The 23987-nt window shown below is 38.5% G+C and overlaps 1 long non-coding RNA gene across 2 annotated transcripts; it reads right to left on the bottom strand.

Annotated features, from left to right (window-relative positions):
• Window positions 1–5921: 5921 nt before the first annotated feature.
• LOC133577957 (uncharacterized) lies at window positions 5922–23952 on the bottom strand. 2 transcript variants are annotated; one of them, XR_009811795.1, is made up of 4 exons: window positions 23780–23952; window positions 13093–13245; window positions 12184–12318; window positions 5922–6243 (listed from the first exon to the last, which is right to left on the bottom strand). It is a non-coding gene; the product is annotated as an uncharacterized lncRNA (long non-coding RNA). The 2 variants fall into 2 exon arrangements; XR_009811794.1 differs by having other exon boundaries at window positions 6060–6184.
• Window positions 23953–23987: the final 35 nt, after the last annotated feature.

Genomic DNA, 23987 nt, shown 5'->3' with positions numbered 1-23987 from the left:
GTTTAAGTCTCAGGTGTCAAACTCAAGGCCCCGGGGGCCAAATCTGGCCCGCCACGTTACTTTATGTGGCCCGCTAAAGCCTGGAAATAATATGCGTTAATAAAATGCTTAATCTTTTCTTACTAAATCTATTTGTTCCTTCCCTTTTGACATTAAAAATCATGTATTGAATGCACACATCTTTTAAAATTCATATTTATCAAAATCAAAATATTATATTACGTATTGCAAAAATATTTTTTGTTAAAATAAAGATACATACTGTACTTAAATATCTGCTTGACTTGTGATTTTAAAACAAATTATCAATCAAATTGTAGACTGTAAAATTGACAATAGATTTTACGGTTAAATTCCGCCGACTGAGTTTTTTACCGTAAAATCAACTTTGGTACTGTTTTTTTTCCATATACAGTAAGACACTACAACATTAAAAAACAAAGAAAGAAAATATTAAAACAACAAAAACCTGGCAGCTTTGTTGCTTGAATTTTACCGCTAAAAACAGTGGTATTCAATGCAAAAAGTCAGTGTTCAAAAACAAGAAAAAAAATACAAAAATGAGGGGTATTTTATTTGAACTAAGCAAAATTATCTACCAATAGAACAAGAAAATTCGGCTTGTCAAGACTTTCCAAAACAAGTAAAATTAGCGAACCTCAATGAAACCAAAAATACCTTAAAATAAGTATATTCTCACTAATAACAAGTGCAATTTTCTTGGTAGAAATAAAAAATGAGACCTTTTTTCTCAATATGTTGAAAAATATTCTTAAATTAAGTAAATGCTAGTGCCATTATCTTGACATAATGATATGCGCTCGGCATCATGATTTTTTTTTTCATGCTTGAAGTAAGAAATTATTATAGTTTTATACTTGTGAGTGTTGATGACACAGCTTTGCAACAGTTGATATTCTAGTTTCAAGCATGTTTTACTCAATATAGGTCATCAAATCTCAGCAACAAGCTGTAATATCTTACTGAGATCATTTAGGAACCAAAACACTTAAAACAAGTAAAAGACTAACATAAAATCTGCTTAGTGAGAAGAATTATTTTAGCAGACAGAAAATAAGCAAATATCACTCTTATTTGAGATATTTAATCCTACTTAGATTTCAGTTTTTGCAGTTTTTTCTCCATTCCATTCCATTTATTCAATTTTTTTATATGCTGTAAAAAAAACAACACTTTTATGGTAAAATTCTGGTGACTGAGCTGCTAGTTTTTTAAGTAAAATCTAAATATTTTTTTTGCAGCTTATGTAAAAAAATATATTGTTAATGTATTATATACAGTATATACAAGTACAGTATATTCATATATTACTCATTGTTAAAAGCAGTCCTCTGAGGGAAACCACAACTGCGATGTGGCCCTCAATGAAAACCAGTTTTAACCCTGTTTTAAGTGAAATGTCGTGTGGTCGACTTTTCAGCCGCTTGCCAAAGTGGCGGACATGACGAGCGCCGCAAGGTTCCTGATTAAGTCGAGCGGATGAAGGCAATTATGGTATTACTGCTTTCACATGGACATGGATGACTCTTCACATGTCCAACCTAAGTGTGTGTATGTGTGTGTGTGTACTTGAACTTATTGCTACACTTTCCACCTACAGACGGTGAAAAGTCATCCATTCATCCACAGAAAAAAGGGCTTTTGTGAAGTCTTTGGGGTTCTTCCACGCTAAATTCACCCAAGCATGCATTTATGGGCCTCGCTTTGTGCACCGCGAAGAGAAAAATCCCACACTAACTCCGCAGCAAAATGTCGTGTTAAGATTCAGGGCCGATTTTGGGATCTAGTCCAACCCCTAGTTGATTACTTCATCAACTGTAGGCACCTCACCATTTGATTCCGATTCTTGGGGTTGCAAGTCGATTAAACTCGGTTCTTGTAATGTATTATGGGGTATATAAATGATAATAAAACCTTTGCACAACAGATAAACAAAAACCCCTTTGGCTGCTGACCTAACAAACGTCTTTTTACAATTACATTTTCAAAAATATTGTTTACAAAAATCACAGAATTCTAATAAAATGGAGCAACCCCAACTCTAACCCATCCCAGTTTTACAATATTTGGGATAGAAATTCACACATTAATTAAGAAGACATACAAGTCCAATACTAAAAAAATATGTACAATACAGACCAAAAGTTTGGACACACCTTCTCATTCAGTGTGTTTTCTTTATTTTCATGACTATTTACATTGTAGATTGTCACTGAAGACATCAAAACTATGAATGAATGAGTTATGTACTTAACAAGAAAAAAGGTTAAATAACTGTAAACATGTTTTATATTCTAGTTTCTTCAAAATAGCCACTTTTTGCTCTGATTACTGCTTTGCACACTCTTGGTATTCTCTCGATGAGCTTCAAACACACCTGTGAAGTGAAACCCATTTCAGGTGACTATCTCTTGAGGCTCATCGAGAGAATGCCAAGAGTGTGCGAAAAAGTAATCAGAGCAAAGGGTGGCTATTTTGAAGAAACTAGAGTACAAAACATGTTTTCAGTTATTTCACCTTTTTTTGTTTTCATAGTTTTGATGCCTTTAGTGACAATGTAAATAGTCATGAAAATAAAGAAAACGCATTGAATTAGAAGGTGTGTCCAAACTTTTGGCCTGTACTGTATATCAATAATAATAATAATAATAATAATATCAATGTCCACCAATTCAAATTCCTTGTGTTACCTTCTTGGCTAATAAAGCTGATTCTGATTATACAGTAAATCCGACAATAGTTGTTTAAAGTTTTAATCCTAAAGCTGTTTCATAAAAAATAAAAAAAATGACAATATACTCACCTACAAGTGCTACCCCCCAAAAAAAAAATTACATACAAATCGCATTTTTTATTTATTCCAACTCTAATTCAAGTCACAATTTTTGAGAATTGATTGTAAAAAAAAGAAGAAAAAAAAACAAAACATTTGTTTTTCTTAAATCGATTCTGGAAAATCATCACTTGATTTAGAATCGGAATGAATAAAAAATGTGATTATTAGGCGTTTATGGTCCATGTACCTTCCGTTCATTCTATTTCAAATTTTTCAAAGCAAATCAAAAAACTAATTTCGGGCCATTTTTTCTATTTTTATTACTAAAACAAAAGTTGGACTATTTAAAGAGATTTTTTTTTAAACGACAATAGGACTCCTGCTGAACAGAAATGTTAGCGTTATGCTAAAAACATGCTAAACGCAAAGGAAAAGCTAAAATACTGCTTCCGGTTCAATTTGTCATCACACAGATAAACACTAATTTTTGCATTTTGGATTAACATGAGTTAGATTTTTGTGTTTATCTGGAAAAATAAAAGTCTATAAAAGGAAAACAGCACAAAATCCAATCTTATGGCAATATTTTAATGAAAATCAACCCTTTTTTGTTTGTTTTAAAATCTACCATATATAATGAAAATCAAAAAACGGCACTATTTTTTTTTAAATTTTTATTTGCGTTTCAGAATTGGAAATAGAACGGACCGTTTATAATGATTGACATTTATAGTGAGTAGCGCTGTCAAACGATTGAGGTTTTCAATCAGATTAATCACAGGGTTGATTTTGATTACCGTATTTTTCAGACTATAAGTCGCAGTTTTTTTCATAATTTGGCCGGGGGTGCGACTTATACTCAGGAGCGATTTATGTTTGAAATTATTAACACATTAGCGTAAAATATCAAATAATATTATTTAGCTCATTCACATAAGAGACTAGACCAGGGGTCGGCAACCCGCGGCTCCGGAGCCGCATGCGGCTCTTTGATCACTCTGATGCGGCTCAGCAGCTTACTTGCCGAACTCCCCGATTTTCCCGTGAGACTTCCGGAATTCAGTGACTCTCGCAGCAAACTCCCGGGATTAATATTCACCGATTTTCACTCTTACATCTATAATAAGGGCGTGCCATGATGGTACAACATTTGATGCCCTCTACAATCTGTCTTAAGAGTGTGCCAGCCCAACCACTTGTTATACAGTATGCATCTTCTGCTTGCACACGTACGTGACAACAATGCATACTTGGTCAACAGCCACACAGGTTACACTGACGGTGACCATATAAAACAACTTTAACACTCTTACTAATAATGCGCCACACTGTGAACCCACACCAAACAAGAATGACAAACACATTTCGGGAGAACATCTGCACCGTAACACAACATAAACACAACAGGACAAATACCCAGAATCCCATGCAGCCCTGACTCTTCCGGGCTACATTATACACCCCTGCTACCACCAAACCCCGCCCCCACCCCAACCCTGCTCCCTCACACATCAACCCCCCCCCCCCTCTCTGTGCGTCGGTTGAGGTGGGCGGGGTTTGGTAGCGGGGGTGTATAATGTATCCCGGAAGAGTTAGGGCTGGGTTAGGGTTAGGGTTATAGCGCCACCGTCAGTGTAACCTGTGTGGTTGTTGACCAAGTATGCCTTGCTGTCACGTACGTGAGCAAGCGGAAGCCCACACAACGTGTGGCTGATCAGGCACGCTGGTTGTAGTAGGTGCTATATATTGTACCATCTCGGCACGCATGACGCTGATAATCGCCATTCATACAAAACCTGCGGGCCGCACCAGCATTCAAATTCCATATTACGGTGTGGGCAGCGTGTCTGAGATCCCTGGTTTATACATAGCACAAAGCAAAAAAAAAACTTTGTATGCAGTGTTATTTCATTTTAAATTTAAAAAAATTTTTGCGGCTCCCATTGTTTTCTATAGTTTGTGAAACTGATCAAAGTGGCTCTTTGACTGGTAAAGGTTGCCGACCCCTGGACTAGACGTATAAGATTTGATGGGATTTAGAGATTAGGAGTGACAGATAGTTTGGTAAACGTATAGCATGTTCTATATGTTATAGTTATTTGAATGACTCTTACCATAATATGTTACGTTAACATGCCAGGCACGTTTTCAGTTGGTTATTTATGCCTCATATAACGCAGTGGTCCTCAACCACCGGGTACCGGTCTGTGGATCGATTGGTACCGGGCCGCACAAGAAATAACAAAAATAAATAAATTATTTTTTATTAAATCAACATAAAAAACACAAGATACACTTACAATTAGTGCACCAACCCATAAAACCTTCCTCCCCCATTTACACTAATTCACACAAAAGGGTTGCTTCTTTCTGTTATTAATATTTCTGGTTCCTACATTATATATCAATATAGATCAATACAGTCTGCAGGGATAGAGTCCGTAAGCACGCATGATTGTATTTTTTTATGACAAAAATAAATGAATAAATAAAAAATAATAAAATTAAATAAATAAAAAAATTCAAGCGTTGACCGGTCCGCAGTTACAAAAAGGTTGGGGACCAATGATATAACGTACACTTATTCAGCCTGTTGTTCACTATTCTTTATTTATTTTAAATTGCCTTTCAAATGTCTATTCTTGGCGTTGGCTTTTATCAAATACATTTCCCCAAAAAATGCGACTTATACTCCAGTGCAATTTACTGTATGTTTTTTTCCTTCTTTATTATGCATTTTCGGCCGGTGCGACTTACACTCCGAAAAATACGATAATCATGAATAAATATTTTCCCATGCGGTTTGGCGTCTTCCACACGTCCACCGGATCAACTGCCTATTTGCATGTGCGGTACTTGGACAAACGTTTCAGGGATCGGATCCATCTGCTTGAATGATTTTCGACCGCCCCGGTTCTGAGTCTACATTGCGATTCCCTGGTGCTGCGAGCTGGCAAGGTAAAGAGTCAGTCCCCAGAATGGTATTTTAGTTGTTCCAAAGCACATAAAAGCGGCGCTGAGTAGATAAGGAGCCTAATCGGCTTTAGATTAGCCTGAGCCCCTCAACCAGGTGAGCGGGCCATGTCCTGCTGCGGGGATTTACGTCACGGGAGTCGGGGAGGCGCACGGTGGAGGCAAACAAATAACAACTGTGGCATTAAATTAGGGCTTGCACAGCCCGAATAAAGAATATCTGCTCGTCCATATGATCAGACGCTGCCTTAGAGTCGTTGAAAAACAAAGTCAAGCTGATTATATAAATGTTGGGTTTTACATATTCGCCCAAAACAGTATTTATTGGAAATGCTGAATGGCTGACAAACAATGACAGACATCACAAGTTGACCTTGGTCAGAAGAAGCTGTCTCTACCGCCCTCTGTTGGCGACTGCAGGTAATACATCCACATAACAGCTTTATCATTTGCAACGTTGACCTAATAAATTACTGCAAAAATAAAAAGACAAAAAAGTGGAATAAAAGATCAAACCGGTGAAATGTAATGGGAAAAAATGTTGACTCTAATAACATAAAGTAGGCTGTATTTTACTTTAACTGTCATTGCTCAAGAAATAATAATGACTCAAAATAAATGTTAGTGACCTATTTGAGGCTCCTATTACTTTGCATCAAATATTCCCCTTTAAAATAATCATTGCTAGAAATATTGCATATTTTCAGTTTGCCATCGATACTCCATCAAAGTGGTACGCCAAATAATCACTTAATTAAAATGTTAAACACAGTGTTACTGTTCAAACTGTGCGTAATGTTACAGAGGCCAAAATATTAAACATACGTGTGAAATAAAACCTCTGCCGCGATTGTATTTCAATGCTGAGTGTTTTCTGAGGTGGTACTTGGTGAAAAAAGTTTAAGAACCACTCTAGAAATGTAAGCTATGAAAAAGTGAAAAATAAATAAAAAATTACATATGACTTATTTTTAATACTTTTATGAGTAGGGCCATTTTGGATCCCTGATAAATTTAGTGGGATTTTTTTTTAAACTGTCATTGCTCAAAAAATAACAATGAATTAGAATCAATGTTTTTATAAATGATTGACCTATTTAAGGCTCCAATTACTTTGCATCAAATATTGCACTTGAAATATTTCTTGGAAGAAATATTGCATATTTTGTGTTTGCCATTGGTACCCAGGCTCCATCGAGTTGTACGCCAAATAATCACTTAATTAAATTAAAAAAACACAGTGTTACTGTTCAAACTGCTTGAAATGATACAGTGGCCAAAATATTAAATATACGTGTGAAATAAAACCTCTGCTTTGTTTTTAATGAATATTTAGGCCTACTACGTGACTGTATTTTAATGGACTATGGTGGTACTTGGAGAGCCAAGTGTTTTCTGAGGTGGTACTTGGTGAACAAAGTTTGAGAACCACTCTAGAAATGTAAGCATTGAAAAAGTAAAAAAAAAATTTAAATAATAATGTACGACTTATTTTTAATACTTTTATGAGTAGGGCCACTTTGGATCCTTGAGAATTTTAGTGGGATTTTTTTTTAAACTGTCATTGCTCAAAAAATAACAATGAATTCGAATCAATGTTTTTATAAATTATTGACCTATTTAAGTCTCCAATTACTTTGCATCAGATATTCCACTTTCAAATATTTATTGTGAGTACTATTGCATATTTTGAAGTGTGAAGTGAATTATATTTATATAGCGCTTTTCTCTAGTGACTCAAAGCACTTTTACATAGTGAAACCCAATATCTAAGTTACATTTAAACCAGTGTGGGTGGCACTGGGAGAAGGTGGGTAAAGTGTCTTGCCCAAGGACACGACGGCAGTGACGAGGATGGCGGAAGTGGGGATCGAACCTGGAACCCTCAAGTTGCCGGCACGGCCAATCTATTTTTCTGTTTGCCATTGGTACACAGGCTCCATCGAGTTGTACGCCAAATAATCGCTTAATTAAATTTAAAAAAACACAGTGTTACTGTTCAAACTGTTTGTAATGATACAGTGGCCATAATATAAAATATTAAAATACAGTCTACTTATATATATATTTACATATATACACACACACATATATATATATATATATATATATATATATATATATATATATATATATATATATAAAGTAGACTAAAAAATACAGTCTACTTATATATATATATATATATATATATATATATATATATAATATATATATATAAAGTAGACTAAAAAATACAGTCTACTTATATATATATATATATATATATAAAGTAGACTGTATTTTTTAGTCTACTTTATATATATATATATATATATATATATATATATATATATATATATATATAATTATATATATATATATATATACATATACATATATATATAATTATATATATATATATATATATATATATAAAGTAGACTGTAAATTTTAGTCTACTTTATATATATATATATATATATATATATATATATATATATATATATATATATAAAGTAGACTAAAAAATACAGTCTACTTTATATATATATAAATATATATATAATTATATATATATATATACAATTATATATATATATATATATATAAAGTAGACTGTATTTTAATATTTTGGCCACTGTATCATTACAAACAGTTTGAACAGTTATATATATAAAGTAGACTGTATTTTAATATTTTAGCCACTGTATCATTACAAACAGTTTGAACAGTAACACTGTGTTTTTTTTTAAATCCAAAGGCAAATTCATACATTATTCGCTGTTACAAGCGGCCCTCTGATGGCAGCCAAAACTGCCACGTGGCCCTTAATGATAAAGAGTTTGACATCCCTGTTGTATTGGCTTTGAAATAAAAAAAATATCAAAATGGGCCCCACATGCTTAGAATTTTCAGTAGTGGAAAAAGTTAGGACACCCCTGCATTAGCCTCTGAAGCAGACCTGGGCAATTATTTTGAATCGGGGGCCAAATTTAGAGAAAGAGATGTGTCTGGGGGCCGGTATATCTATTTTTAGGAACACTACTGCAAAACCTCACAATAATGTCTGATTGAATGCTAAAAACGTTATGACGGACCGCCTTAAAAAGCGGAATGGAATTACAACCTTTTTTTTACTGAATGAGACACCCAGAATGTACGTGAAAAATAAAAAATGTGGGTTTACAATATTAACTATGACCGATAAAACACTGAATATTGACATATGAATGTCACACCCCCTCTCGATTGACATATTTTACAATCAATCGAAATGCAACAAAAATACAACAAACACAACGAAATATGAACGCGAAGGGTAAAAAAAAAAAAAAACGCTCCTACAATCTGATTTATCACTAAACTTTAGAACTTTGTTGTAAAAATCTCCTTCCACGTCTGTCCCTGACACCCGCATTTCAGGCTGGCCGCTCTGGAAACACTCTGTGGAAACGCTCCCCACCCACACTGTTTGGTGCCTGGTCTGAGCTGCTGTGACTTAGATTACCATAGTGACTAATTAGAATACCATATTAACTAATTAGATTAACATAGTAACTAGTATATTAAAGTTAAAGTTAAAGTACCACTGATAGTCACACACACTAGGTGTGGTGAAATTACTAGGGATGTCCCGATCCAGGTATTTTGCACTTCCGATCCGATACCGATATTGTTTTTGCATTTCCGATCCGATACCGATACTGACCGATACCGATACTGTCCGATACTGGCCTATCCGAGCATGTATTAAAGTTTAAAGTTATTTAGCCTACTTAGTTGTCAGAATCATGTTGAAATTGGTTTTAGTACTCTTGATAACAACTAGCCAGCTGAATTAGGGGAGTTTGAATAATACACAATGGTTGGTAACAAGAAACTGACCTGTTTATTCAAGGATAAACACAAAATAGACAAAATTATACATGACAAACAGAAATGGCATCATTGAAACAAGGGCTGGGCAATATGGCCTTTTTTTAATATTGCGATATTTTAAGGCCATATTGCGATACACAATATATATCTCGATATTTTGCCTTAGCCTTGAATGAACACTTGATGCATATAATCACAGCAGTATGATGATTCTATGTGTTTTGATTGATTGATTGAGACTTTTATTAGTAGGTTGCACAGTGAAGTACATATTCCGTACAATTGACCACTAAATGGTAACACCCCAATAAGTTTTTCAACTTGTTTAAGTCGGGGTCCACTTAAATTGATTCATGATACAGATATATACTATCAGATATATACTATCATCATAATACAGTCATCACACAAGATAATCACATTGAATTATTTACATTATTTATAATCCAGGGTGTGGAGGGGGGCGCCGGATGTAAGTGTCAAAAAGACAGCCAAAAGAGTTTGATATGAGAATAAATCTAAAGTTAAAATATAGGGTAGAAATGCACCCATTTGCAGGAAATGTAGTCTTGATTTTCAAAATGTTCTTTCAAGGCTTGCATGTCGACATTAAAACATTCTTCTTCATACTGCATTAATATATGCTACTTTTAAACTTTCATGCAGAGAAGGAAATCACAACTAAAAAAATCACTAATTTTTTCATACGGTGTTGATGTGGAAATTTTTGCCTCGGCATTTTGATGGTGTGGGCGTGTGGCACCGAATGGAGATACGCGTCTCGACAGACGTCACAATATTTGAACAATGATGACGAAAACTGTTTTCTCTGTCGTGTCCGTGTGTCGAAAATTGTTATGCGCTTATTTTTTTATTTGATTTTGTGCGTGGCATAGATTTGCCGTGCGCAGAGGACGCTTGAGCAGGCACGCACCTTAGCGGCTGCGCTAGCATCACAGCTAACGTTACCCATGCCGCTCTGCTGGGAGAGGACGTATAAGTATGTGACGTATGACGTGACAGTATGTGACGTGTGTAAGAAGGTGCGCTCGCTGTCTGTGAGAGGGAGACACAGGAAAGAGTGAGAAGAGCCTGTCGTGTAATGCCAGCAGCTAAAAGCAACTGCGTGAGAATTCACAGACCTGTGGATGTGTTGAAGGTGTGCTGGAAAATGCGGAACGGAAATTACGGAGCAGCAGAAAAGTGGAATGTATTATTTAAATGGCTGCGTTGGAAAACACGGACCGGAGTTTTTTTTAAACTGGATCTGGATCGGCATTTTCCCATGCCTTGCCGACAGGGCCGGCCCGTGGCATAGGCCGTATAGGCAAATGCTAAGGGCGCCGTCCATCAGGGGGCGCCACGCCAGTGCCACAAATGTTGGAGAAAAAAAAAAGAAAAAAAGTTGGTACTATTATTTCTAAATACAAAAAATAATCCCACGTTAATTAAAATGCAAAGTAAAGCCTATTTAATAGAAATATTATTTGTTACAACATTACGACCCCCCCCCCCCCCTCCCGCGCACGGTGCGCCCCCTCCCTTCCCGTATCATGACTCTTTTTGGACGTCACCACATCAAAAAATTCAACACAAGATGTCAAAACGGCCAAAACTGTCAGGTGCCCAAGGAAGAAAAAAGAGAAAAGAAGAGGAGTAGAAACGAGAAAAGACAGAGGTAGCAGGTAGGTAACGTTAGCCTACATGAAATTATTTGTCTGTTACAGAATGTGATAGTAACCTGGCTTTTTAGCATTAAGCTAATGTTACATGATTCGGCAATTGCTAATCAATAAATAGCTAGTTCTGTTTTAACGTCGGGTTAATATTGTGGAGTGGGCTAAATTGTTATGGAAAATAATAATGTAACGTTAGGTAATTACAGTACCTTACATTCCTCAGGGACATTTGTATTAGATCTTTTAAGCAGGTGTTTTTTGTTTACATTGTTATTGCCTTCTGGTTAGCTAATGTTTGCCCTGCAGGTAATAGTCACTTGTCCACCCCTTTATATATTAGGTATAGTTGTAAGTAAAAAAAAGGTCAAAGACAAAGCTATTCGGTTTCTTGTGAGTATATACACTTCACTGCCGATGTGGGGGGGCGCCACCTAAAATCTTGCCTAGGGCGCCAGATTGGTTAGGGCCGGGCCTGCTTGCCGATACGCAATTTTTGGCAAATATCGGCAGCCGATCCGATCCAAATATCGGATCGGGACATCCCTAGAAATTACCTTCTGCATTTGACCCATGCCCTTGCTCCACCCCCTGGGAAGTGAGGGGAGCAGTGAGCAGCAGCGGTGGCCGCGTTCGGGAATCATTTTGGTGATTGGTGATATTATGCAAAAGCACTGATTCCAACCGTTGAAATACTTAGTATAGTTCAAGACTTATGGTAATTTGAAAACATCACCGCACATCATAATGGCAGCTACAGTTTCCATCTTAAAGATCTAAAAAAATTATTTGGAAAAGCTCAACGGGCCGCATGTGGTCCCCGGGCCTTAATTTGCCCAGGTCTGCTCTGAAGCATCCAGGAGGCTTGATACTCACCTTTCAACATTTTAGACTCCTTCTTCATGTCCTCTAGTGTGCATTCTCTCAAGATTGACAACCTCCAACCAGCAACAGCTGCATCAACTGACCACAGGAGGGCGTCTGACCATCGATGATGATCCAGCCTCCTTACTAATGAACAATAAACACAAAGTGTTAAGTATAGAAGACACATTCTTTTCATGCAAATATCCCTTAAGAGTGAAATGACAAGTAGTCTTTTGTTGTTTGAGCTGTAGAATGCATGCATGTTGAGTAAAGAGAGCGCATTATTTTGAAAGACTGATTCAATTATTCATAAGGGGAGAACGTGTGCGTCATGTGATGGCACGTACAGAGGGCACATTGGCAGCGCAGGCATGAATGACATGTGCTGTGATATGACAGCGGGCCTCGCTGCTTGACCTTCCGCCCAAAGGCCAGGGGCACCGCGGCTCTCACAACAACCAACACATCTCACTTTACACCTCGCCCGGGCTGAATAAATATGGCGGAGGGAAAGAAAAGCAGCCGGGGGAGAGAGGGAGAGAGGCCCGTGACTGGTAGATGTGTGGCGAGCTGCTCTGAGGGGCATTGTTGGGAGCCATGAGAGGACAATGCCCGGCCCCCGCCCTGAATACTCGCCATACCAGCTGACCAGCCATTACCATGCTGCCCTGTCACAATTCCTGCCGCTGTCACACACACACACACACACACACACACACACACACACACACACACACAGACAATCTGCATCCCACTAACCCCCTGTCATAGGTTTATTCTTACAAAAACACACCCGGCGAGTGGAGACAGCAGCAGCTAGTTTGAGTCGAGGCATGCACGGCCACACACACACATTGTCTCACCTACGTGTGTGTGTGTGTACGTGATTTACTGCAGGTTAAGTTTAGACTTTAGCACCTATCTGTTCCTTCGGCGCTGACATTTCAGTCAGCCACCCAGCGAGAACAAGCGCACACTTCGCACCGGCTTATTAGTTCAGCGTCCACCTGGCCGCACACTCCCCCGTAGAGGCTCTGAGGACGGGGGTCCTCTCGACTGTTTTGGGACCGTCTGCAAAGAAAACAAAACACATTAGTCAGTCCTACAGTCCTGCAGTCCAGTTCCATCAATTTCAATTATTTTTCACTCCTTTGGGCAAAATGGAAGACCTTCCATGTTACTGGCTTTGGCCTTGGTTCTGCTTGAAGACGATAGACAACAAATGCATCCTGTGTTTTTTTATTCATTATGCCCTCCATTTTCTACCACTTGTCCCATTCGGGGTCGCAGGGGGTGCTGGAGCCTATCTCAGGTACACCCTGGACAAGTCGCCACCTCATCACAGGGCCAACACAGATAGACAGACAACATTCACACTCACATTCACACAGTAGGGTCAATTTAGTGTTGCCAATTCAACCTATCTCCAGGTGCATGTCTTTGGAGGTGGGAGGAACCGGAGTACGCGGAAGGAACCGGTGAGAACATGCAAACTGCATACAGAAAGATCCCGAGCGAAGGATCGAACCTTCGTATCATGAGGCAGAAGCACTAACCCCTCTGCCATCGTTATTTATACAAAAACCCAAAACCAGTGAAATTGGCACGTTGTGTAAATGCTAAATAAAAAGAGAATAAAATGATTTGCAAATCCTTTTCAACTTATATTTAATTGAATAGACTGCAAAGACAAGATATTTAATGTACAAATTGGGAATTTTTTTTTTTTTTTTTAGCAATTAATCATTAACTTAGAATTTAACACCCTTGTGTGGTGTTTGGGTCTGTGGGACCCGTTTTCATATTTTATTCTGTGGCTTTTAATGCCTCACAATCAAACACTTTTATGTTAAAATACTGAACAGATGTTTACCACACAACACATTGCAAAAAAGTTGTCACGGGGGCATTTTTACCACTGTGTCACATGGCCTTTCCTTTTAACAACATTCAGTAAACGTTTGGGAACTGAGGAGACACATTTTTGAAGCTTTTCAGGTGGAATCCTTTCCCATTCTTGCTTGATGTACAGCTTAAGTTGTTCAACAGTCCGGGATCTCCGTTGTGGTATTTTACACTTCATAATGCGCCACACATTTTCAATGGGAGACAGGTCTGGACTACAGGCAGGTCAGTCTAGTACCCGCACTCTTTTACTACGAAGCCAGGCTGGTGTAACACGTGGCTTGGCATTGTCTTGCTGAAATAAGCAGGGGCGTCCATGATAATGTTGCTTGGATGGCAACATATGTTGCTCCAAAACTTGTATGTAACTTTCTGCCTTAATGGTGCCTTCACAGATGTGTAAGTTACCCATGCCTTGGGCACTAATACACCCCCATACCATCACAGATGCTGGCTTTTCCACTTTGCGCCTAGAACAATCCGGATGGTTATTTTCCTCTTTGGTCCCAAGGACAAGACGTCCACAGTTTCCAAAAACAACTGATGCAAAGTGGAAAAGTGTTCTGTGGTCTGACGAGTCCACATTTCAAATTGTTTTTGGAAACTGTGGACGTCGTGTCCTCCGGACCAAAGAGGAAAAGAACCATTCGGACTGTTATAAGTGCAATGTGCAAAGCCACATACTGCATGTGCTACAACAGCGTGGCTTCGTAGTAAAAGAGTGCGAGTACTAGACTGGCCTGCCTGTAGTCCAGACCTGTCTCCCATTGAAAATGTGTGGCGCTTTATGAAGCCTAAAATACCACAACGGAGACCCTCGGACTGTTGAACAACTTAAGCTGTACATCAAGCAAGAATGGGAAAGAATTCCACCTGAAAAGCTTAAAAAATGTGTCTCTTCAGTTCCCAAACGTTTACTGAATGTTGTTAAAAGGAAAGGCCATGTAACACAGTGGTAAAAATGCCCCTGTGACAATTTTTTTGCTAAGTTAATGATTACCGGTATTTGCAAAAAAAAATATGTTTCTCAGTTCGAATGTTAAATATCTTGTCTTTGCAGTCTATTCAATTGAATATAAATTGAAAAGGATTTGCAAATTATTGTATTCTGTTTTTATTTACACAAATGCCAACTTCACTAGTTTTGGGTTTTGTATATTGATATCGTTTTATCACCCAGCCGTATCTAGAAGTACCCCTGCCTCTCACGGTCCCCGCCGCACCCCACTACTGCAGTACAACAGCATCTTCTCCCCGTCATCTTTGTTGTAGCGGTGTAGCGTGCAAGGACGGGAGTGGTAGAAGTGTCAAAAGATGGAGCTAACTGTTTTAATGACATTCAGACTTTACTTCAATCAATAACGGAGCAGCATCTCCTCATCCGGAAACAACAACAAGGCCCGTGAAAAACCGTCCGACCGGAACTCTCTAATAACTAAAGTTCCTTGGGTGAATAATGTAAACTCACTACACCGGTATGTTTTAGCGCTTTCATGGCGAGTTTACTGACAGATATAAGTAAGAACTTTATACTACTTTATATTAGAAATGGCAACAGCGAAGGATGAATGTCCCATAATAAGAAGATAGAGAAAAAGAAGAAGCTTATTGACTACGGTGTCAGCACGGACTACAAAGGCGGACGTGCGCAATTTTTCAGGATTTATGCAGATCCCAAATACAGATGAACAGGTACCAGAAGGTAAGAAAAGTTGCTTTTGAATAATATTGCAAAACAAAAAGCCAGATAAAATGTCTTACTTTATACACACACCATAATAATACTCCTATGTTGAAGCACAGTACAATCCATCAAGCGGTACGGCTTCATAGCTTACCAAACTCGTACTAAAACATGTTCTATATTTTCTATGGAACATATAAAATGTTTCTCAGGACCTGAATAATACCAAGTATTGACAATATTGTTATTATACGCAGGCGGCCTATTTTTAGCGGCGCCAAGACCACAGAGCGCTAACTAGCTTAAGCTGCTATATTGACATACTGAGCCGGTGAGACGCTGCATCGCCACTGAGTTGGCAAAACTTAATTCTAGATGAGACATCATGCCTATTACCCGTATAGAAGAAAGATGTTGCCATAAACCAAGAAGTTGGTCAACTTAGACCCGGGGGCTGCGAGAAAGACGAGGAATGACCCTCAGTTTTTTTCAACCCTTAGGGAGGATTACAATGAATTCTTCATCTAAGAGGTGAACATCGCACCAGTCGGCATTCCAGTGAGAGCAGACATTGTGCAGTAAGTGATTATGTTATTATGGTATTAGCTTGTATTCTTTGTTTATCACTTTGCAATACTGATAGATGATGCTTAGTGTTTCACTGAAGCTGGATCTGTTCAGCACACAGCTTCTAAAACTTGTACCGTATTTTCCGCACCATAAGGCGCCCTGGGTTATAAGCCGCGCCTTCAATGAACGGCATATTTCAAAACTTTGTCCACCTATAAGCCGCCCCGTGTTGTAAGCCGCATCTAACTGCGCTAAAGGAATGTCAAAAAAACAGTCAGATAGGTCAGTCAAACTTTAATAATATATTAAAAACCAGCGTTCTAACAACTCTGTTCACTCCCAAAATGTACGCAAATGTGCAATCACAAACATAGTAAAATTCAAAATAGTGCAGAGCAATAGCAACATAATGTTGCTCGAACGTTAATGTCACAACACACAAAATAAACATAACGCTCACTTTCTGAAGTTATTCTTCATTCATAAATCCCTCGAATTCTTCTCCTTCGTGTCCGAATTGAAAAGTTGGGCGAATGTGGGATCCAAAATGGCCGGCTCCGTCTCGTCGAAGTAATCGGAGTCAGTGTCGCTGTTGTCCAGCAGTTCTGTGAATCCTGCCTTCCGGAAAGCTCGGACCACAGTTGTGACCGAAATATCTGCCCAGGCATTTACGATCCACTGGCAGATGTTGGCGTATGTCGTCCGGCGCTGTCTCCCTGTCTTAGTGAAGGTGTGTTCGCCTTCTGTCATCCACTGTTCCCACGCAGTTAGCAGTCTAGCTTCGAATGCCCTGTTGACACCAATATCTAGCGGCTGGAGGTCTTTTGTCAATCCACCCGGAATGACGGCGAGTATTGAATTAAGCGCGTAAGCGTGTCTCTTAATGTGATGTTATGAGCTAGCAAATATAACAACTACACTACCCAGCATGCAACGATAGTGACGAGCATGCGCGGTAGCCCTGAGAAGCGTTGTTGTATGCTGGCAGTTAGAATGTGGTTATGAGCACGCTGTGAGTAAACGTTGAGAACTCAGTTAACACGCCTCATCTGCATTATTTATAATTAGACAGACAACACACTTAATAGGAGCCATTTTGGGGTCTTTACATAAACACACAAATGGAAATTAAACGTCACATACCCCAGCATGCACCGCGTGCTTCTTCGTCATCCACTGTTCCCACGCAGTTAGCAGTCTAGCTTCGAATGCCCTGTTGACACCGATATCTAGCGGCTGGAGGTCTTTTGTCAATCCACCCGGAATGACGGCGAGTATTGAATTAAGCGCGTAAGCGTGTCTCTTAATGTGATGTTATGAGCTAGCAAATATAACAACTACACTACCCAGCATGCAACGATAGTGACGAGCATGCGCGGTAGCCCTGAGAAGCGTTGTTGTATGCTGGCAGTTAGAATGTGGTTATGAGCACGCTGTGAGTAAACGTTGAGAACTCAGTTAACACGCCTCATCTGCATTATTTATAATTAGACAGACAACACACTTAATAGGAGCCATTTTGGGGTCTTTACATAAACACACAAATGGAAATTAAACGTCACATACCCCAGCATGCACCGCGTGCTTCTTCGTCATCCACTGTTCCCACGCAGTTAGCAGTCTAGCTTCGAATGCCCTGTTGACACCAATATCTAGCGGCTGGAGGTCTTTTGTCAATCCACCCGGAATGACGGCGAGTATTGAATTAAGCGCGTAAGCGTGTCTCTTAATGTGATGTTATGAGCTAGCAAATATAACAACTACACTACCCAGCATGCAAAGATAGTGACAAGCATGCGCGGTAGCCCTGAGAAGCGTTGTTGTATGCTGGCAGTTAGAATGTGGTTATGAGCACGCTGTGAGTAAACGTTGAGAACTCGGTTAACACGCCTCATCTGCATTATTTATAATTAGACAGACAACACACTTAATAGGAGCCATTTTGGGGTCTTTACATAAACACACAAATGGAAATGAAACGTCACATATCCCAGCATGCACCGCGCGCTTCTTCTACGGGGAAAAAAGATGGCGGCTGTTTACCGTAGTTGCGAGACCGAAACTTTATGAAAATTAATATTAATATTAACCCATATATAAGGCGCACCGGATTATAAGGCGCATTGTCAGCTTTTGAGAAAATTTGTGGTTTTTAGGTGCGCCTTATAGTGCGGAAAATACGGTACCTCATCCTCCTTATATTCAGGCTCAAAAGTATAAGGTTCTGGATCGTTAATTTGTCCCAATGTAGTCCTGGTTGTCTCTCATAAAGTATGCCGTGAGTAGAAGTATTGTTGTTATTGAATTGAAAAGAAACGTTGTGTTGCGTCTGTAAAATTGGGTGTACCCCGCCTTCCGCCTGAATGCAGCTGAGATAGGCTCCAGCACCCACCGCAACCCCGAAAGGGACAAGCGGTAGAAAATGTATACTCTTTCTCTACTTGAAACTGTTTAATGTTGCACTTTTTGTATGTAGAAGAAAAGTTTTGACATTTTATTTAATCTGAGCAACAACTTGAAGCAGTTTAATGTTGCACTTTATATGTGGAAATGTTGCACTTTATATGGAGAAAGGTTTTGTTAAGAAACCAATTCTGAGCCTTATCTTATTTAGTTTTTATTTTATATATGTTGACTGCATTAACCCTGGCAATGGACCCTGTGTGTATATGTATGTTATTGTTATGCTTAGCATTCATGACTGCCTGCTGTTGCACTGATCAGCCTAGTGGTGGCTCACATCCATCACACACACAGAGCTATTTTAAAGCAATGTTAAAAGGATAAAGCCATTGTTTACAAATGTTGGTAAATAAATAACCAGAAAATGTATATTTTGTTGTTTTCTGACTGTGCCGAAAATGAACCGAACCGTGACCTCTAAACCGAGGTATGTACCGAACCGAAACTTTTGTGTACCGTTACACCCTTGATAGATATATATATATATATATATACACCCTTGATAGAGATAGATATATACACCCTTGATAGAGATATATATATATATATATATATATATATATATATATATATATATATATATATATATATATATATATACATACATACATATACATACATACATACATACATACATATATACATATTAGGGCTGCGAATCTTTGGGTGTCCCACGATTCGATTCAATATCGATTCTTGGGGTCACGATTCGATTATAAATACATTTTTTCGATTGAACGCGATTCTCGATTCAAAAACGATATTTTTCCGATTCAAAACAATTCTCTATTCATTCAATACATAGGATTTCAGCAGGATCTACCCCAGTCTGCTGACATGCAAGCAGAGTAGTAGATTTTTGTAAAAAGCTTTTATCATTGTAAAGGACAATGTTTTATCAACTGATTGCAATAATGTAAATTTGTTTTAACTATTAAATGAACCAAAAATATGACTTATTGTATCTTTGTGAAAATATTGGACACAGTGTGTTGTCAAGCTTATGAGATGCGATGCAAGTGTAAGCCACTGTGACACTATTGTTTTTTTAAATTTATTTATTTATTCATTTTTATAAATGTCTAATGATAATGTCAATGAGGGATTTTTTAATCACTGCTATGTTGAAATTGTTATTAATATTGATACTGTAATTGATAATATTCATTTTTGTTTGACTACTTTTGGTTTGTTCTGTGTCGTGTTTGTGTCTCCTCTCAATTGCTCTGTTTATTGCAGTTCTGAGTATTGCTGGGTCGGGTTTGGTTTTGGAATTGGATTGCATTGTTATGGTATTGCTGTGTATTGTTTTGTTGGATTGATTAATTAAAAAAAAAAAATAAATAAATAAATGTTATAAAAAAAAAAAAAATCGATTTTTGAAAAATGAGAATCGATACTGAATCGTGAGAATGGCGCATTGAATTCGAATCGATTTTACCCACATCCCTAATATATATATATATATATATATATATATATATGTATATATATATATATATATATATATATATATATATATATATATATATATATATATATATATATATATATATATATTAGAGATGTCCGATAATGGCTTTTTTGCCGATATCCGATATTGTCCAACTCTTAATTACCGATTCCGATATCAATTGATACCGATATATACAGTTGTGGAATTAACACATTATGCCTAATTTTGTTGTGATGCCCCGCTGGATGCATTAAACAAAGTAACAAGGTTAATGGACCTGGTTCTAAGAATCCTTTAAACAATCTAATTTCATTGACAACCAGATCTAGTGAAGATAAGGTCCTTTTTAAAAAAAACTAATAATATAAAATAAGATAAATAAATTAAAAACATTTTCTTGAATAAAAAAGAAAGTAAAACAATATAAAAACAGTTACATAGAAACTAGTAATTAATGAAAATGAGTAAAATTAACTGTTAAAGGTTAGTACTATTAGTGGACCAGCGGCACGTACGATCATGTGTGATTACGGACTGTATCCCTTGCAGACTGTATTGATATATATTGATATATAATGTAGGAACCAGAATATTAATAACAGAAAGAAACAACCCTTTTTTGTAAATGAGTGTAAATGGGGGAGGGAGGTTTTTTGGGTTGGTGCACTAATTGTAAGTGTATCTTGTGTTTTTTATGTTGATTTAATAAAAAAATTTCAAAAAAAAAATTTCAAAAAATTACTTTTTGAAATCGATACCGATAATTTCCGATATTACATTTTAAAGCATTTATCGGCCAATAATATCGGACATCTCTAATATATATATATAATTTGATCATCGATTAATCTGTCGATTATTACTTCGATTAATCGATTAATAATCGGATAAAAGAGACAAACTACATTTCTATCCTTTCCAGTGTTTTATTGAAAAAAACCAGCATACTGGCACCATGTTCTGGACATTGGGGTGCAGCATACACCAATAATAACACAGAAATGTAACTCATCAGATCAGAACTGAATCAGATATTGTACACGTTTCTGTTGTGAATAATAAAGGATTCATTTTAGGCTGCCTCTGAATAATAGCATGAAATATTCCAGCACCTTCATAACGTTTAGTTATACAAAAGCGTCACTCAAATATAAATATACAGTATTTATATAGCTTTATCGGGCCCGGCTACATTGATCCATTATGAAACCAACCTGAGATATTTCTGTCCGTTACGTTCATTTCGAAATTGGTAACCGTGCGTTTTCGCTCTCAAAACGGAGTCAAATGTGCCGGAGACACATTATTAGCCCCGCGTTGCAACAAAGGTATAACGTTAACGTTACTCACAAAAAAGCTGAACTCATGAATGCCTGTTGCCACTATGGACTTAAAAAGTTACGTACCGTGAGTTCCCTTCATCCATGGCTCCAACATGTTTCTTTTTCAGGAGCTCCTGAAGCAATGTTGTACTTCCGTGCCATTTTGCAGGAAACGCTCTTCTTTGAAGTCTTTAAAGTAAAGTGTTCCCACACTTTTGACGACTTAGGTCGTACACTTTTCTCCACTGAAGCAATAACCTCAAGATGTTTCTCCGCTGAACTATCCGTACTGTTTTCCTGCGCCATTTTTCAAATGTTTCCAGCAAAGGAGACGGCATCATCACGTGAGCTGCACATGACACATCATTGGCTAGCTTACCTCCACCTCATGAGACATAGCCTCAGCGCCGCCCTGGCTCTGTTTTGTACTGTTTTTGTACTTATTTTGATTATTGTTTCTCAGCTGTTTGTAAATGTTGCAGGTTTATAAAGGTTTATAAAACAAACAAAAAAATAATAACAAAATTTTTTTTTTTTTTTAAAAAAGCCTCTGTGCATGCGCATAGCATAGTTCCAACAAATCGATGACTAAATTAATCGCCAACTATTTTGATAATCGATTTTAATCTATTTAATCGATTAGTTGTTGCAGCCCTAATATATATATATATATTAGAGATGCGCGGATAGGCAATTATTTCATCCGCAACCGCATCAGAAAGTCGTCAACCATCCGCCATCCACCCGATGTAACATTTGATCAGAACCGCACCCGCCCGCACCCGCCCGTTGTTATATATCTAATATAGACGATGCAAGGCATTAGTGAGGTTATAAAGCTTTTTGCCTGTTAAAGAAAGGAGACTGATCCAATGCAGTGCAGACATTCGCGTGCCACGCTGTCACGACCCAGACGCACACCAGTGCGCAATCATATGGGAGCCGCGCTGAGCGCACCTCCAAGCGCGTCTCGCTGCCGGCGACGGCCGCGTATGAGCCCGACGCTCCAGCGCCATCCATTTTCAGGGCTAGTTGATTCGGCAGGTGGGTTGTTACACACTCCTTAGCGGGTTGCGACTTCCATGGCCACCGTCCAGCTGCTGTCTATATCAACCAGGGTGAGCCCCACCCCTTTCGTGAGCGCACTGTGCGCGGAGTGACCCCTGTTACGCGCCCCCGGCAACAGGGGTGGCGGGCAGGTAAGCTGCGCGGGCGGAGCGCGCGGAGTGACCCCTGTTACGAGCCCCCGGCCACGGGGGTGGCGGGCAGGTAAGCTGCTTACCTGCTGCGTGTGACGCCGGCCGCGGCAAAGGCGGACGAGGCGGGGTGTCGGTGCGGTGGGCGCGGTGGTGACCCTGGACGTGCGTCGGGCCCTTCTCGCGGATCGCCTCAGCTACGGCTCCCGGTGGGGCCCTCTCGGGGGAAGGGGCCTCGGTCCCGGACCCCGGCGAGGTGTCCCTTCTCCGCTCCGTAAAAGTGTCCATCTCTTTTTTTTTTCTTCTTCTGTTGTGGCATATGCAGCAGGTGCCTGCTCGTTTTTCGTATGTGGGTAACAACATTTAACTATGTATATATATTTCCGAATTGGTTTAACTGCCACCCGCCTGAATCTATTTAAAATCTAATTTTTTTTTATTTCAACCACCCGACCCGACCCGACCCGCGGGTAAAATCTAATTTTTTTAAATTTCATCCGCCCGATCCGCGGATAATCCGCGGACTCCGCGGTTGTGCCCGCAAACCGCGCATCTCTAATATATATATATATATATATATATATATATATATATGAAATACTTGAAAATATATACACTTCCCCCCCCCCATCTCCCGAATTCGGAGGTCTCAAGGTTGGCAAGTATGGTCGCCACCTCACATCACAGACTTTTGCTAACCTTTATTTATAAATTAGAACGCTTTAAAAAAGAAAAACACACGTGTTCTCCTCTTATATAAGGATTGTGAAAGAAAAACACAATTCCAAACAAGCGCAGTTCCGCTTAAGATATTTAGCTATCTACAATATAGCTATCAATGTTTAGCTAGCTAGCAGTTAGCTAACAAAGGTTAACTCCTGTTGAATGTATTTGTCTTTTTTTTCTTCTAGATTTCGGTATGATACATGGAAAATTAAGATAAAAACAATGAATCTATTATAACAGAATTTTGTCCGAAACTGAGAAGTATAGCTATAGTAGTACTTACCTGTCATGCGCACTAGCTATGTAGCTAGCTAGCTCGCTAAGAAGGCAATTCTAGTTAAAATAGTAAAGTACTAACTAGTCTTGTAGATAAATAAAAGAACATTAGGTCAAGGGGGCCATCTGAGGTGAAGTAACAGGTGTGCATTCCTCCACATTGTATTGTTGCGAGTCTGACGTGCGCGTACCCGAGCGAGACAGCCAGAGGGGCG

The sequence above is a fragment of the Nerophis lumbriciformis genome, linkage group LG39 (assembly GCF_033978685.3).
Source record: "Nerophis lumbriciformis linkage group LG39, RoL_Nlum_v2.1, whole genome shotgun sequence".
NCBI lineage: Eukaryota > Metazoa > Chordata > Actinopteri > Syngnathiformes > Syngnathidae > Nerophis > Nerophis lumbriciformis.
Note: the sequence above shows the minus strand (reverse complement) of the source record. Positions and strands in the feature narration are given on the sequence as shown.